This window comes from Cataglyphis hispanica, chromosome 6 (genome assembly GCF_021464435.1).
Source record: "Cataglyphis hispanica isolate Lineage 1 chromosome 6, ULB_Chis1_1.0, whole genome shotgun sequence".
Lineage (NCBI taxonomy): Eukaryota > Metazoa > Arthropoda > Insecta > Hymenoptera > Formicidae > Cataglyphis > Cataglyphis hispanica.
Window position 1 is genome coordinate 927,322 of NC_065959.1, and position 18,844 is coordinate 946,165.

The 18,844-nt window shown below is 34.9% G+C and overlaps 1 protein-coding gene across 8 annotated transcripts in view; it reads left to right on the forward strand.

The window, feature by feature from the left end:
• LOC126850493 (protein tincar) overlaps positions 1-18,844 on the forward strand; it is a 108,834-nt gene that overhangs the window by 59,676 nt on the left and 30,314 nt on the right. For 3 of the 8 annotated variants that reach the window (XM_050593569.1, XM_050593576.1, XM_050593572.1), the window contains one exon: positions 16,481-16,568. The exons of 2 other annotated variants lie outside the window; for them this stretch is intronic. The gene's annotated coding sequence lies outside the window, so the exon portion shown is untranslated. Of the gene's footprint in view, positions 1-14,015; positions 14,445-15,765; positions 16,046-16,127; positions 16,290-16,480; positions 16,569-18,844 lie in introns of those variants that run through there. 3 more of the 8 variants (XM_050593574.1, XM_050593573.1, XM_050593575.1) reach the window with 3 other exon arrangements.

An 18,844-nucleotide genomic window follows, 5' to 3' on the forward strand; every position in this document is an offset into this window, starting at 1 on the left:
ATTTACAAATGTATTGTCGACAAATGTCTGCATTATATTTGCAGTATATTTTTAGCAATAAGTTATACGTACTTTTTGAATACATGCATTACCTATTGTATGAAAAAGATGCGGGCAAAAGGAAAAGAGGGATGATAGAAGGTGGCCTTAAACTCGGAGATTCTTTCGGTAGCGACGTAACGAAGATAAAGTGCTGTACCTTGAAGAGGATCTTGTCTGATCTTCACAGTCACGCAAGATGTGTACTAACGATTCGGAAAATACATTTTCGTTACATCTTATAAAGAGTGATAATCTGCAAGAAAGGAGTCAATTTCCCCTGTCAATTAATTATAAATGTATTGTTGAAGCGAGTTGAGATACCAGACTCATTTGACTACTTCCGATATACTTGCAACGTTTTTTATTATTTTTCACTTTTTTGACAAGATTAACAAAATGTAAAGACTAGTAAAATTTTTTACATTTATAAGTAACACCAAATGCAAAATCATCAAAATTGATAAAATTCCATCAACTTTATTAACTAGATAAGAAAATTGTTTTTACATTTTTCGTGATTAAAGCCATTATCTTTATTGTCTTGAAACTTTATTGTTATTATATTTTTTTTTAATTTATTGCTAAATTTATTAATAAATCATTAATATCATTATATGCATTATCCGGTGAACATTACCTTCTGTTATCTTCGGTTGAGAGAGATGCTTTTGCAGTAAATAGAGCATAAGTTCAATGAGGCTAATCATCTCGGAGGAGAATGGAGGTTTTAATCTGCCTGGATGTTCTTTTGCAAAATCTGGAACACCGATGGGGGAATTATTATCACAATACAACGGATACAGGCCACGAATATGACCATGCCTTGCAAAAACAAAAGAGAGAAATACGGGGGCACGGCATCAAAAGGCTCGCGTATTTCTGTTCTCGGTAGTTCTCTCGAGTTTTGCCGTTTTGAAAGTTTTTGAGGTATCAAAACGTCGGATGTTCTTCTGTTATTCTTGTATCGAAATAATACAGGATGAGCATGAAACGGAACGGAAATTCTACTTAAATAATAACTGTAAAAACTCTACTTATTTACTTTCAAGAAGCAAGAATAAAATATAAAAATACACAAAGAGAAAGTTTGATATATACAGAATAAAGACGTCTGTTTCCAATATCAAGAATCACGAAGAATCCTTTTGGTTTTATATTCATTTCATCGAAATCATATAAGTATTATTTATTACTTGAGACTATAATGAAATTGAACATAGCAAGTATTAATTAAAAAAATTATGATTATATTGACATGACAATTATAAGATTTACGAATACAAATCTTAAAAAAGTAATATAAAATATCTCTCTGCTTTTATAAGAAATTTTGTCAACATTGTTTCGAAAATATAATTATATGTTATTTCTGTCATTACTGATAAAAATACGTGAACCGCTTAAGACATGTGTATAGCATCTGGGATTGTTCTTGATGACAAGAACCACCTCTGCCTCTGATCCACATTAAGAACATATACGTAATAAAAAGCAAGGGAAAGAGATCTTCGAGATTAGGTGAAAGTACGAAGAAACGAAAGACGCACTGACGATGGATTTATATCATTTCTTCAGGATTCCAGGCTTTGATACAAGAGAGGATTTTATTATTTCATGAAAGCCGTCGACGACGAAAAGAAGATCCACGTGCCGTTCAGAGAAGACGATGTGAAGGAGCTTCCGGATCATCCTATCATTAAGAAAGATACATAAGAAGTCTGCTATATAAAACGCGATCTGTACATTCATACATTTTAAATATATATGTGTATGGGTAAATCTTGTGAAAATACTAATATAAATGTTAGAGATTGTGTAGTTATTATCATTTTAAAATATAAAAAAATAAACTTTATATAAATAAGAATATATATATATATATATATATATATATATATATATATATATACAATAGCACAAAATCGTGTTTACATGATCTTAACATATTTAATTTTTTATTTATAAAAATTCTATATTTTAATTAATATTAAAACTTTTATCTACATTAAATGCAGACGATTAACACTTGAATGTACGAATGCGTACATTTTAATCCTCGAATCTCGAACCTGCTCGTCGACGCGGAATCATTTCTATAGAGCGTGATGACTTCTCGGCATCTTTCAGAAGCGGAAAGGCAGTTCGAGGGCCGGCATTTAATCCGGGTGCGTTTGTCACGCGTGTCACGCACTTTACAGCCCCTCACGTTCCGGCAATTCCCTCTCGTAATGTTCAAGATCCTAGGAGGTTGCCCCCTTTTCTTGCCGTGCCACTGCTACTCTTCTTCCTTCTCCTCATCATTCCGTCCCTCTGCCACCTTAGCTTATTCACGCGAGTGACAGAGCGTGGCGAAGAGACGAAGCACGTCACAAAAGAGGGATAAACGTTTAACCCTTCCCGCGCGCGCGAATTTCAACTTGGGACTTGAAATTTTGTGGAAAACGAGCCACGCATTTCGAAAGGACGATTTCCCATTCACTATCCTACGTTCTAAGGAGGGTGACGCAGATTTGACGATGTTTAGGGTCGATTCTTTCACAAGGGTACGTCGTGATATACCGAAAATAATACGGTTCTCTTTTCGCTTTGTATTTCAAGTGCCTGAAAAGAACGTATGCTGAAGAAAATTGAAATCTGAAGTTCTCGTGTGATAAAATTTCAATTATTCGAGGCTCTCGGGAAAGAAAGATTAATAGAACGTTCATTATTATTAATCAATTTATTCAAATGTATTATAGAACGAAAAATCTGACTTGCAAAAAAATTTCTCACTTTTAATTTAATTATTCTAATCATCATTTGATTAAGTTAATAAGAGTGTAAAATAATATAAATTCTGTGTAAAGGTAAAAGAGAAAGATTTATTTTATTTTACATAATTTAGATCAAAATAATTTAGAGCATGCAAAAAGTCAATTTTAGTCTTCGCTAATATCTTCACCAAACTCGCGACTATCGCTATTTTATATTTTCCTCAAACGTTTGAAAATGATTTATTCAGGATGACCGTCGAAAGTGAAGCGAATTCGCTTTCAGCTACCTCCAAGTTTTCTCCTCCGTGTAACACACGCGACTCGCACGCACGATCAATCATCATTCCGCGCTTTCCCTTCCGTGTGCACTCCCTCCCCTCCCCCCTCGCCCTCCCTTGACATGTCGAAAACTACAATTACCTGCGTGCGTGGACTTGCATTCGAAGCGACTTGCAGTCGCGCGTCTGCGCGGGGCGAGTATCCGGAGGAACGCCGACCCGACGTCGTCGCGGTAAAAGGTCGGAATGTCGCCGGAATCGCGCAAGCTTTCGTCTTGTGGAAAATAGATCGACATTTTACGTGCCTATCTACGGAAGGAAGAAGGAGCTCGCTCGCGCGTTTCTTCCGGGCTATCTATCCCGTGGAAATCGACTCGATCGGGACAAAAGGGAAGCTTCCCCCTCCTCCCCTCCCCCCTCGCAATGAATCATCGATTTAATCCCCAACGGATAATCCACCGATGACGAGAGACCGCGTCGCAATTTTATAATCAATTAAGAAAGACGCCGCCGAGAGAGCGACGCCTTTCGTGATCGCGGGAACGAGGATAGGAGAACCGATAGGGTGGAAGTAAACGAAGAATCCCTTGCTAATGAGTCCATCAGTGGCTGCGTGAGATGAGTTTAAAGCGCGCATCTGAAGCCGCGCGGCTACGCCTCGGTGTTTTAAGCATAGAATATGATATAACCTGCCACTTTATATAGTAACTTAAGGGATGATTAATTAAAAGCGGAGATAATTTGTTATTGTTTGTCTACTTAGGTTCGTCTACAGTCTAGTAATTTAAATATCTTATATATATGCGCAAATATTATCTCTTTAATTAAATGTAAGCAACTAATGTCAATCTTCCTCCGAATTCTTGCTTTGAATTTGCAGCATCGTTTCAAGGACGACGATATAATAATAATAATAATAATAATACTCATAATCTTTGTTAATAATAATAATAATCTAAATATTGTTCGTGAAATTAATTTAGAAATGCAACAGCATATTAGACGCAAATAACGTATAATAAAAACATGACGGAGAAAATTTCAAGTTTCATCATGTATATTTTTTTCTTTATGGTCTGCTTTAACAGGACGCGATTTTTTTTCACTATGTGATATATGCACGTCTATTCCGTAGACCATCATGGTGTTCATAAATTAGATGCTTCTTCGAGTACTTTGCATAGTCGGCTTTCATGTTCCTTTTAACGTTTTTATTTGCTCGCAGGCAATCAACTTTACTGTACTCCCTGCGGTTTAATAATACGACTCTTTACATTACACTTGAATTTTTGACAGGAATTTGTTGCAAGGTGGATATGTAGCTTTAGATTGCATTTTCAAATGCAAGACTTAGATGCAAGCTATTTGAAGAATATCAAATTAATTGCTATTTTATTATTTTTCAAATGCGCACATCTATTCCAGAAACAGCTTATATAACACGTGCCTCTTATTTTACTTTTCAGACATTTATCGCGATCTTTTCGCTGTTTGTTTCCATCATGCAACTATTACTCTGAAAGCATACCTAGTAACTTAGCGCTTATCAGTATCGTCAAGCGATCTTATAAAGTTGCGCCCATATCTCACGCCAAGATTGCTTATATTCGTGGAAATTACGTTAGATCGATTTCGTTGAAATATTAATATTATAAGATTAATCCAAATACATAATGCAATGCACATATTTTCTTTCGTTATATCAACTTTAATATAAAAACATTTTAAAATAATGTTCAAGATTAAAAATAAATAATATTAATTATTATCAACAAGAATAATATTTCATTAAATTTATAATATTAAAATATTTATTAAACAATATTTTGTCAACGTGAGGAAATTCTGATACACGTTGTCGATGAATGTATAAAATAGAAATACAATTGTAATGTTATCCGAGTATCCTACACACGGAAATAGTGCTTTGTCTGATTGATACGTCAGGATTGTAAATCGCAGGAAACGCGATACAGCTGTTTCGATAACAATATCGGCCAGCTAATAATGTCTAGACAATATCGGATTTGCCTTAAAGCAATATTCTGCTCGGACTTATCGCACGGCACGTGGCTGTCTGTAATTTTAAAACCTGATAACGGACGTCATGTTATACAGTGTGATACTTCTTTACAGAGATTCATGACACAATTAAATACGAATTGAAAGACGCAAAGATGTATATATTATGAATCGAAACGAATAGGCATAAAGCGATATAATACAGATATTAATCCGATGAGATTAATTTGATTTTCAATAGCAGATAGATATTATTTTCTACATCGACGTGCGCTCTATAATTTAAATAACTCTTATAATCATTGTCAGTTATTCCCGGTTAATGTCAAGAATAATTGAACATCCTTAAAATATCGAAGTAATTAAAGCGCTATTTTGAAGCATGTCGTGTTCTATTGATACTGATGTTCATCAATTTGTACGGCAGATTCATTTATTCAACATTAGCGAATGGAATCATCGGATGTTTTTACGGGTGATTCATGCCGGAGAGTTTTGTGTTCGAAATCACGTGACTAAAACGTATCTCTACTTGCGCAAGTTACAACTCAATAGACGACCCTCGCAATATCACACGATTAGGAGCACTTGTAATCGCGTTACTCGTCGTAGCTCCCGAAACGGGCCTTCTGTTGTATCGAGGGTACATGTGTGTATGCGTGATTCGCGTGACAGGTGCGTGTTTTGGTATGCATCGATCTTAATCCGCGTCCATCACTTATACAAGCATGTCTCGAGTTTCCCGCAATGTCGAAGGAGGGCGACAAACTTTATCAATGTCGAATCACATCTACATTATGTTCTCCGGCGGCAATACACTGTAAAAAAAATTGACTGAAACTTCAGTCAAAGTATGCGCAGTTCTTTTGCATTCAGACACTGTCTGAATTTTCAGAGGATGCTGTCCTGAATTTGCAGACAAACTTTTCTGAACTTTTAGAAAAGCGACTCTGGATAATTAAGATTATTTGAAATTTCTTTTGGACATGTGAAAATTCAGACAAAAATGTGTTCAAATTTTTAAAAAAATTTACAGTGTACGTCTCTTTCGTTAACTGCGTGCGTATCAAGGGACGATGGTCTACGCGGTCTTTCATCTTATCTTACCGCTTTAATGCGACTCGACCGGTGCGGGCAAACTTGTCCGAGTTTCAATTTGTCGCCTTTGTCATCTGGCAAATGCGATTTCGTTGTCGCTACGCACGAGCGTACGGTTGGTAACCCATTGAGTGTCAAGCGCAGGATCTCCCCTTGGCGAGATTACTTGATCCTTCATCGCGAATTTCCCTCTTCTTTTCTTCTCCCTTCGTCACTCATAATACTTCTATCCGAGTATATCGATGCCGAGTATGATTCATGATAGTCGACGAAGAAGGATACGCGAGAAGTCGACCTTACTTCGCGAGACGTTCCTTTGCGATTCTTTGCTTCAGCGCTTTTCATCTCTCTCACATCTTCTCCCTTTGTAAGTTTTATTTATAACGCGATAAAGATGAAAATGCAAAGCACGAAGCAGAAAGCTGAAGCGAAGTTAGAGGTTCACGAAGTAAGGCATTCATTCTGCATTCAGCAGTTGCAGAAAGAAGAAACTTCTTCTCTTTGAAACGCTGTCGGAACGGATCAATATCTAACGTGATTGGAAGAGCCTTTAATTAGAGTATACAGGTTATGAAAAACGTTTAATCTTATTAGTAAATTAAATTATCGGCGAAATGTAATCCTGGTGCATAAGTTTTTACGTGAGAACCCTGTGTAAGTTTCCGCTCCATATATATGGAAATTGGAACACTGCATTGCGACACATCAGGGCACTCAGGACGCGAACAATGTGTATTACGAGAGGGATTTTTTTAATTATTTTTCTCTCTTATATTTTACATCTCCGTCAAATTGCGAACGCGCGTAGCGTTATAAACTCTTAACGACTTGATTGTTGAGATCGTTTAAATTTCTTTTTCCAATTCAGAATGGGCTTTTCTTGGCGACGGTTTTATTTTAGAGACAGGCTATGTTTTTAAAGCGATTCCCAGCGAAAAGCGCCGTCCGAGAGTCGCCAGGCGCTGGAGTGAACTTGACCTGGCTCATCCTAACGTGAAACGTTTCTCGCTCTCTGTAGCCAAGAAAAAGAGACGGGAAAAATTGAGAGTCCGGGGAAACGGACAGCTTCGAGTGTGCCTGAAAAACATTGCCGGCAATTTGCGCGACTATGTCGGCGAATTGCATATCTTTCTTCTTTTTTTTTTTTTTCTCCCTCCTGGGTCGTCCGTTCATTTTACCCTGGTTTTCATTTTCATTCACAGCGAAAAAATTGTGCTACTTTCTCTCCTTCTCTAATTTTCTCGAAATTATGAAATTGCGCTCGTTAACATCCGCTTAACTTGAATAATTAGCGTTTACACTTTATCAGACGATGGGAAATAAAATCGTGTAGAATACAAATCCCAAAATAATGTAAATGTTTTTTAAAGAGATATACTCTTTATGACGGACATGCAGTAATCTTACATTAAGCGAAGATTCTTCTGTAATTATCCCGATGATATACGCGCATAGAAAGATGATTAGCGCGTTTTTTATTATGTACTACAATATACTACAATTTTTTTTTTTTTTTTTTTTAATTACATGTTTTCTTATTTACGACATTTAGATATAACAGTTGTTGACGCTGGCAAATTGATCAGTGAATTGAATCTGACATCTAAATCTGTGTGACATGTTTTGTTTAAGGTTAGTCTAGGTGTTAGATCTGGATTTGAAAGACCAATACCACAGGTCAGGCCCTTCTCTAACCACTAAGTATAAGCTCAAATATATCCTTGTAACGACATGGTCTTGTTATACTGTCACGGCGCTTTAAACAAAGTTACATCCGTGTATATACATCATCCACGTGGATCCTCTTATATAACATCGGTATTAAAATTCATGAGCCATGAAATGAAATATAAATATAACTGCTTGTACGGTCAAGTAAAAATTCTCTAACAAGTAAGATTAAACAGGGATCAAAAGAGAAAAATGAAGAAAATTTTTAGAAAACTTGTAATCTTTTGCTAAATACAATTTTTTAATAGATAATTAGTATAAATTAAAATTTGAAGAAACGCATCTATTTTTATAAATCTGTCTTATCGTGAAATTCTTAATGTCAATAGTGATTCTCGATCTAGTATGTGCGTAAAACAAGAGTTTGAATCTTCTTGCGTTACGGTGAGAATGCATGGTAAATGCAAATCGCGCGCTGGCAACACGAATCGACAAGCCTTGATCTTCGACCCTTCACGTGTCGCTCTTTCACTGAGACAAATGGAGAGTCAAATGGCTACAGTGGTTACTGTTGGCCGTGCTAAAACCGCGAGGTCAAATATCTATTAACCTCTTTCGTGTGTTATGAGCAAAATGTTCATACGTGCGGTTTTCCTATATTAAATGAGTAATGTATCGGCATTAATTGTTCTGTCGAATGAAAAAGAAGTGATAATCATGATTTAATATTTATCGAGATAACTATGAAATTATTAATATAAAGAAGGATGGGCCCAAAATGTTCCGACCAGACTTTGAAATTTTATAGGAAATTTAATTCTAATTTAATTCTGAATAAAATGTTTCCCTATAAACATGAATCGAAAAATACTTTCTTAAAAAGTTATAGTTAAATAACTATAGAAATGTATAAATAATAAATAAGTTTTAGATTGAATGTGTGATAATAAATATTTTGATGACAACTAACAATATAATTTTATCACGCACAGAGTGTAATAAAGTTTTAATTGTTGGAATTATTGGAAAATTTATCGTGTAAATAAGCTTTAGTTTCTCGAAAAATATTGATAAGCTTATAATGCACAAACTAACTTAATACAATTAGCGTAAAACGTGCCAAATAATTTTCTTCATTTAACTGAAACTATATATATATGATTATATATACAACATCCGCATAGGAATTGCCGAACAGCTGAGAGTATATTTCATCGTAAATTTCAAGAATTTGTCATAATACGTAAATTTTGCAAGATATCTGTCGCACTATTACTGTATAACTTAGGAAATTCAGGATTAAGGTAGCAAATTAACGTAATTGATCGCTCAAACTTTTATGACTTTAACCCCCCATCTTCTTGTTATCGTGTCAACCCTCGTTGCTTCCCCTTTTCACCTTACCTTAATGCTTTTACACTTACAAACGGTCGAGTTCACGCTATATCATACTTCCTTCAATTTCCGTTTCCCTGACTCGATTCGCGGATTATATCATCTCATTTCTTCGTTTGCTACAGTTCGAATGTAATTTCGACATGCACGTCTGCAGAGAACAACGTTAATGAGATCATCAGGATTAATTTTCATCTCGCTTTTTGAATCTAACTTTACGACCTGTGTTTTTCGCTCTCTATAATCTTTTTCTTTTTTTTTTTTTTTTTTTTTTCTTGTAAAACTGCTAGTCTTTTGCTCGTAGAAGGGTATCTTGCTAGTCTACCCTACGCAGAGCTGTATCGATCGCGTGCAGGTGTGAACAGCTTTAATGGAGCGTTAATGCGTTTGATCGTTTCGCGAAATATCAATCAATCAATCAATCGCATAGCTTTCGAGAGTGATAACTGATGTATTCAGAGAAGGTAGGTACTCTGTAATAAACTTTATTTAAATTGCAACTTAACTAAACATTATATATTCAAGTGCATATATAGTTTTCTCAGTATCACATTTAATATTTTTAAGCGCGATTTTAATAAATAAATATTAATATAAGATAAGAAAAACGCTGTGACAACATTTATAACAAATTTTATAGAATGTGCCACACTGCGTGTTATTATTTTATAATGATGTTTGCATTACCCTCGCTAAAACATCGCGAGATAATTAATGTTGGTGCTGCCGTTCCTTAACGACTAGAGCCGCGTACGCTATTATCCTTATATCCGGGAAGAATATCCTGGATTTTTAATTAAAAGAAAGGACGAACGCACATATTTCATGAAGTTTTTATTGCATTGGGATCAAAGTAGCAAAATTATTAATGATTTGGGTATTAAGGATGAGACATTTGATGGGATATGCAATAATGATCGTTTTTACGGATGGAGTCTTTAAAAAATTAGTAAAAGGGTTGTTGCATAAATGAAAATTTTATTTGAAATATACATATACTGTTTTAATTAAAAAACAGAAGTAGTACTAAAATATTAAATGATAAGATATCTTTTTAAGACGAAATGTAATATCAAAAAAATATTAAATCCTTTTATTATTAGGTTTTTTTTTTTGTCTGTTTTGCGCTGCTTTTCATCAAAATATTTATTGTCGAGTCTTGTACTTCAATACGAAATGGAAGTAGAACGATACAAATGTTCTCGATTATATCAGCATCATCGAATCGGCGATCGAAAGTGAAGCTTTCATTTCTGATCGGTTGCCCTCGTCGGGCTCAACCGAGCCCAATTAACGCAAGTTCGTCACTTGTCAAACGATGTGCATTGCCGTATGGGAAAAGGGGCAACAGTTACAACCTCTCGGCAAGGGGCTCTCGACGAGCTCGAAGAGAAGGACTCCGAACGATGGATCGTAAGGGCTCTAGAATTATCACGGTTCGGCCCCACCTCCGCCTCGGGATCCTTTTGTGCCGCGGCTCCTTTCTCCAGCACGTGTGCGTGCGCATATGTGCATTATCATTTGTGCGCGAACGTACCGTGGAACGACGAATCGACGACGCCCACAAATGGATACCATAAGTAACTATCTCCCCGCGGGTCAGACAATACACATTTCTCCATCAACTCTCTGGCACCCTTCTACCTTCCTATTCTTCGCACGTTCTCTTCGAAGATCTTTCGTCCTATCCTATTGAATCCGGCATTTTAGGCGCGAATCGCATCGTCAATTTCACCGAAGCGCTTCTATCGAGTTATATGTGCAGCTAAATTTTTATCGATGTATAATATAAAAAAATTATTTAAAATAGAATTTATTTAAAATATTCTATTTATTTAAAATAGAACTATTATAAAGAATCTTGTTTTTTGTTTCTGACAAAATATTAATATTCAGTTAATCTTCCTTTCATATAAATTATCTCAATAATATAAGACTGCACAGAGATGAAGTTATAAAGAATAAAATGAAATTTCTATCTGAAAAAAAATGCCATGAATTATGAAAAATAAAATTTTAAATTAATATGTCAATATCAAATTAACTAAATAGAAATATAAACTAATAAAAATATATATATAACTAATATAATAATAACTAACACAATCTAATACAAACTAATACTTTGCAAAATATATCGACATCAGTAATGCAGCCGGGATGTAAGGATGGTCTATCCTTATGCTGAATTTAGACAACGCGGTGGAGAAAGAAATGAGAAAAGCCAAGTGAATTAAAAATATTCGTTTCCTTACCGGCGCTCGTAAAAGCCACATTTGCCTAACCATACGAAAAGGGAGCCGACGAGTTAAGCCCGATTTATATTCCGGCTAGCACGGCAAACAATCTCGAAAACTTCTAACCGCATTGCCCCCGCCGTGTTCGTGTCCCCACCAAAAAGAGAGAGAATTCCGAATCAGCGTTTCCCGCTTGCGGAGCTTTAAGCTTTTCTCTCTCCGCTAACTTTGCCAAATCTCTCTCTCGAAATCGGTCTCTCTTTTCCGCGCGCCTCTTGCCTTAAATTGTGGCAGTGTTGAATTCGGCGCGCCCGCATGGGAAAGACAGACGTCATGAAAAACAGGCGAGTAGATGAGGATGGGAGACATGGGAAGGAAGAAGAAAGCGATTGCGTGCGCGGAACCGCAAGCTCGGCGAAAGCCCGAAACTCATCCGAATTTCCGCTTTCGAATTTTCACGTGCTTTCTATCGAGGTAATGGACTCGCGGATTAGATATCCTTCTTCAGAGGAGATCATCCATCATCTCGAGTACAAGTCCGATGGCATTATGAGACACGATGATAATTATATAACTTGTGGCATAACTTTTTGAGAGGGATGTTTTTAAAATATTTATTTATTACTTTGTATGATAATTTGCGAAAACTCTTTATTTAAGTATTCATTTTTATATAAATGTTTAAATATATATTAGATTTGGTATCTCATTCGGTTCATTTTTTGTTTTCTCTATCCTTTAATCATAAGGGATCGCGCATTATATTCCAGGTAATAGGAGATTTCTCTTTGACCAGACTAGACCTGACAAACGATAGCTTGGAGGAACCGAAATAAGAACGATTTTCGGAAGATGAACTGAACAGAGAATATGTGGGAAGAGGAAAACGGGTGGTGGCCGTCTCCCGCGGAAGCCGCAAACTCGGCAAAATGGCGAAGCCCGAAATCCATCTCGACCTTCAGTCTTCGAATTTTCACTCCTTCCAGCGAGATAATAGGGTTTCCCGGATATCTTACCGTACAATAATTCATCCGGGATACAAACGGGCGCCATGTTAAGCGTTGCCGCATATTAATCACAATTTTCATTTTCTTCACGAGAACGAGAGGCGCCGGCCTTTATATTATGCAGAAAAGCGCACGACGCGCACGAATAATCTTTGCGCACGGATGATCTCGCGCGCACTAATTCGAGAATCGCATTTCGCGCAGAATAAATCATCCCCTCGAGATTATTTTATCTAGATGAAGAATTCTGCTTGCAGCAAATTGCTGTGCATATAAATTTTCCTGTTTTCAAATTTTTGAATTTTTGTATATATGTATATATATATATATATATAGGATAAAGTTTCTTTTTATTTATTAAATTAATCCTGATTCTGTATCGTAACAGCGAAGAAAATTTTATTATAAAAATCATCGATATTTGTAATGATCATGATAAATATTCTCAGCAGATTCAGTTATTATTTGTAAATATAAAGAATTGAATATATTTTAACGAGCATTTCTAAATAATTGCTTTACAAACGATTATTGATTGCAAATGAGAAAATATATATAGTTTTATTGGCATTACAAAAGACTGTTCGTTTACTCGTCGCGTCACGAATGATTAAACCCAGCACCAATATCTGATAACGAATAGTCAACACTGTGTGAATGCTGAGACGCGAACGTAATTTAACTTATATATTTACAGTTTGATAGTTGTGAACTTGCTTAATTTAATATTTACATTAGCATGAAAGCGGCAAAAAGGAGGAGAGACGAGCGAAGAGAATGAAGAAAATACGAAGATCAAATAACATATTTTCTCATTAAACATATTCGACGAGCGTAAACTTGTGCGATTTACGTGAAAGATGACGCGCGAAGCTCTCTGTCCCTCGAGATTTATGGCACGTTGTGATTTTTTCAATAATATTTTTTATCTCAATCTCATTCGTATCTCGATTCCTACGAGCACGCGTATCTGTAACACGTGTCATGACGCGAGTAACGGGTGATAAATCAGTGTTGTGCGAGCATTTTATTGAAGTAGACATTTTTCTCACCGTGGACGAAAGTTCTCGCAACTCTGCGTGTAAAGCCGTTTTTCAGTTGATGGATAATTAATGCCAAGCGATGCGCAGCTCTGATTTATTGCGAATGACGTAATTATCGGCGCGCTCAGACACGATAGGAATATGCAGGAATTTTGCAGAGGCTGGGATTTACCTTTAAAGAATCACGATAATTTTCCGCATGATTAATAATGACATGGAATCGATTATCGTTACTTTTGCTTTCGTTTATTGCACAATTTTATTTTATATTTATTCCTTGTCTGCTTTCCAAATTCTACATTCTCAAAAAATTATGAAATTAAAAAAAACGTATAGTAAGCAAGTATAGTAGCAAGTAATCTTTCCCTAATCAGCAAACATAAATTAGAATTTGATCATGACTTTGATTTGTCAGCGCCTGATATTCTACATACTGAAAAACACGTAAGAAAGAGAGAAATAGCTGAAATGTTTTTTATTAAAAAATTTGACAACACTATTAACTCTCAAAAAGACACAGAGAATTTAAACAACATATACGATAGATTAATGAAGGTCGTTTAGTCGTTCTCAGTATCCCAAACATAGTGGTTGACACAATGTCAGTTTGACATTTGGATTTTTCTCTTTCTACTTTTTAACTATAACGCATATAATTCTGTTTATTTCATTTGTAACGTGACTATCATTATTTATAATATTGTTATTTTAGTTCACCTGATAAGGACCGAAACCATATGGTCGAAACGTCGTGATAGAACAATCAAACAATAAATTGCCAGTTTGGTCGTATAAACACTCGTCTATTAATTTATCTACTGGCGACATTTTAAAATTAAATATAAGAATTAAACGTGTTGTACAAAGTGCGCAGGATTGCTGTGATTATGATTGATAAGTAAGTAAATGATAACTGAAAAAATTCAGCGATTAATAATTTCGAACATTTTTATCTGAAGAGAAATTTTAAATTGGGCATAGAATCTATTATTAAAATTTAATCTCTATTCTAAAACGTACTTGATACTTTAAACTGGGGAGAAAGAGGGGAAGAGAAAAAGGGAAAGAAGAGAGAGAGAGAGAGAGAGGAGGATAAGAGAAAGGGATATAAGAGATTCAATTAACACTAATGGAAATTGCGCGGAAAAATCAATTGATGTATGACTGTATGGCTAATGGGAATCGAAAAAAATCATTTGATGTATGAATACAATATACGGAGGATTAAAAAAATATGAATACGATTATATATGTGTTTATTTCGTGTATTATTTATGGGCAAAATATAATAATTTCTGACAATATTCTCATAGTATTGATAGCAGAATTGTGATAACGACATTAATTATAAGTAAATAGTTAATGAGACAAATTATCTCCTTCCACTGTAATTTAATGAATTGCAACGTAATTCATCTTTTATTCAATTTTATTACATTGGTATGACAATGAATTAGAGCTAACTTCCATTATATTATTTTGTGGAATTAATTTAACGTAGAATGTAGAATGTAATTCGGCTAAATTGATTTGACTTTGATCTTGATTTGATTAATTAACGCAGAATAAGATGCTTTCTTTGAGAAAGACGGATTAAAAATTATTCTCTGTGTTTTCGAACAGAATTGTTATTGCATAATATGCCTTGAGAACTCGTTTATCTTCTCGATACATTTATTCGTATTGCGCACCCACGTTAATTCACGGCCGTGCTTTGTGAGGTTCGAGGTTTGCCTCAAGGGATAAAATTAATGAACTCGCGGTTTTGCCTTCTTATACCAGCTATACGAGCTTACCTTTCTCAACTCGAGCCACCAGAAAACACAATGGCCAAACGCCATCCTAGAAGAGCTCAGGTGGCGTTCAGGCTGTGTAATACGAAACTGTAATCAGACTAATGGCACTATGTTATCTTTTTCTTTGTGAAATCGACTGTACGACGATTGAAAAGAAACAAGAGAGATGAGACATAGAGATGTGTTCCAGCCTTGACTCGTAATGATAAAATCACAAAACATTTATCAAGCGCTAGGCAATTTGGAAAAGTCCCGGACTCTCTAATAATTTTATCTATAAAATAACTTTTATTTGCCCGTTACATTCTTTGCTTTTGCGGGAAATTACCTAAAAATTAAATCTTGAAAGTTGGATAAAATTCGGGAGCAGCTTACAGCTGTCACATCTGTATGTCCTTTTAAATAAAAACGTGCAGGGAAAATTAATCCTCTTTCATGTGTTCAACAGTAATCTGTGAAAATATTAAAAAGATTTTGTGGCCACCCATTTCATAGCAGATGAAAGAAATACGTTAAAATTCACATCACATGAAAACTTTAAGATAGGCGTATGTCGTATGATAATGCATAGTGTAATATGTGCACAAAGCAAGTCGCTTTGACACTGTAAAAGAGAATACGAAGCATGAGTTAGGTAAACCGTAAATGCGGACGTAATTAACGCGGCTTATCCAAGCGTATGCAAGCTCATTATCCGGCTTATGTAAGCACCAAATTTTATTGATCAACAAAGGATATTCTCGCGAATCACGTCGGTTCTCTCCGATGTAGCATTCTTGTTCTAGGATAAACACGAGCCAGCAAACAACAACCTAATCCCGTGCAAACAACATCATGAAGACAATCTGATTAATGAAGCCACTACTCGTTCATACACTTACAATGCAAACAGAGAGAATTAAAACGCACACGTGTATAAATACGGATATGCAAGCGAAAGATATTGTGTGCGTTTGAGTATTTATCTCGAAGAAATATTCACTTGCGAGTTTTAGCTCTCCTCTTTTATCGATTCTTGAAAAATCCCCAGATACAATATAATATTTCTTCTGTAACCTTCTCGTTATTACATTTTTTATACCGCAATCTTATTTTAATAAAATTTTATTAATAATTATCTGTTATTTATATGTTTTAGGTGCTACCATCACCAAAGATGCTAGATCTTCGAATCAATTATATCGGAGAAGCCTATTCGAGACTTTAGAAGACTCGACAGAAATCTCGTAAGTTTTGTGGCAAAACTTAAATATATCGATTTCATGCTTGAACAAAGTGTAAATTACTTACTATCGATTGATCGGCGCTAAGTCTTCTGATAAAAAACTTTTTAAGTGAAGTTTTACTGCAAAGTCGAGTAATAGATATCGACGTGCCATAATTGGATTTTATGAAAAAAGAGAGTACACGATATAAAAATATATAAAAAGAAATTATATATAATCCGTAATATTACAACAAATTGTCGGCAAAATTGTGTATAAAAAATTATAATAAATCTGGAAAAAATAAAATAAAAACTCTTTTTCTTTTTGTATATACTGTGTATAAACTATAATTAAACACACTCAATGCAAAGAATATTAAAGTAACTGTCCGTTATTACTTAAAAATAAAATAAAAAGACATGTGTTTTAATGTTCTTAAAACAAATTGAGCTACTGCGTTTTAAACAGCGTTTTGTTATTATTTAAATACATATAGTATCGAACTTTCAAACTAAATTACGCATAATCGTAGATTTTTTTATCGTCCGTCCAATCAAGTTCTTCTAGAACGAAAGTTTTAGCTGAGTGCGCAAGGATTTTACGCTTCCACGACGATTCTTGTGGACTTAGCGAAAGATTTTCGAAATCTGGCAGCGACTTTTAAGAATAATCCTTCAAGCGTAAAAGCTAATTTTAAGCGGCTTCTATCACTTCGATAACACTGCACAAGTCGAAGAGTTAACATATTACTGAATATTTAAAATGAAAAACGTTCTCTGTCTCTTAAAGTTTTTTTCCATTAACACGCGTGCGATAATATATATTTCAAGAATAATAAAATTTATTTTGTCTTTGATAAAGGATTTCAGTGATTGTTGCTTTTCGCATTTTTCTACAAGATTATATACAAGATAAAACATGAATTTGAAAATAAATAAACGGTAAATACATTTCGGAAATAAAATATTACATCAAGAAAAATGTATTTATAAAATGTGCCTTTATGATTAATATCTTTACCAAAGTTTTAAGATTTAAAAAAGAAACAGTCGATTATGTAATATTGTATAATATATAAATAAACACTGCCTAGAATATCAATTTATTTTTAGAACGCAGTTTATTTAAACGTTAATTGCACGATGCTATTTAAAAAAATATCATATCGATCGTCTTATTCACACACAAACGCACTCTTGTGAATTCTCATCTATAAAAGGTCTTTTATAAAGCACAGCTCTTCAGACACCATTCCTTTGATGCTAGCGCGTAATGTGGATTCGTCTGGATGCTAATTAATATTTCCACTTTCCGCGTAAGAGAGCGACTTGACAAGCAGGTGAAAAGCATCGAAAATTTCAGCGTACCCTATAGATTTCTATGTAGACAGCAATGTTCATATCTACAACTTTATGTCAATATTACGTTATAATTATTTCTGTAATTTATTTCGAAAATATCGATACATCGTACATTCAGACTGTATGCACTATAAATATAATGCGTTTTAAAAAAGATTATATTGTAATCCATTCATATCTCTATTTCGCCTAACAATCCCAATGATAGTGCAGATATCGAATGTGCTCGCAAACGTAGGAAAGAATGGTTTGCACACAGAAGGAAGATTTCGCGGGTGGGTTGTACGCGGCGGGACTATAAATTCTCAGATCGTGAAACAGGAAGGCGAGTACACGCCTGAGGTCCCTGATACGGTCACGCACGTGCCTCTTCGCACGCACGCACCATCGTCGTCGTCGTCGACGTCGTTGTCGTTCCCTCCTTGAAATTTTATCGCGGAACGAATCCAACGAAAACGATCATAAAACTTTGCACTTTACAACCCCTAAGCTGAGGGAAGTCAAGCGCGGAGGGAACTGAAACTGGGTTCATAACCGAACAGAAAAAACAGGTATAGGTATGCCCCTTTCTACAGCAAGTTCTAAACTTTAGAAATCGCGTTATATTTATATTTTAATTACTCCGACCTCTCGCGACCAGGCGAAACAAATTGCGCCTCGTTTCATAAATATGCCACGGTTCATTTAATTAAAATCGATATTTTAGTAATAAAAATAAAAGGTAATAATAAAACGTGACTTTTTATTATAATTTTTCCTATTATATTTCTTCCTATTATAATTCCTATTATTATAATTATATACCATATATTAAATATCCTTTATAATAATAAATTGTTTAATTTTTACAAAAAAAAGATTGATGAATTAGTTTGTATTTGTTTACTTATGAATTTCGAGTGTGTATTTTGTAAGATCGTTCTACTGTAAAAT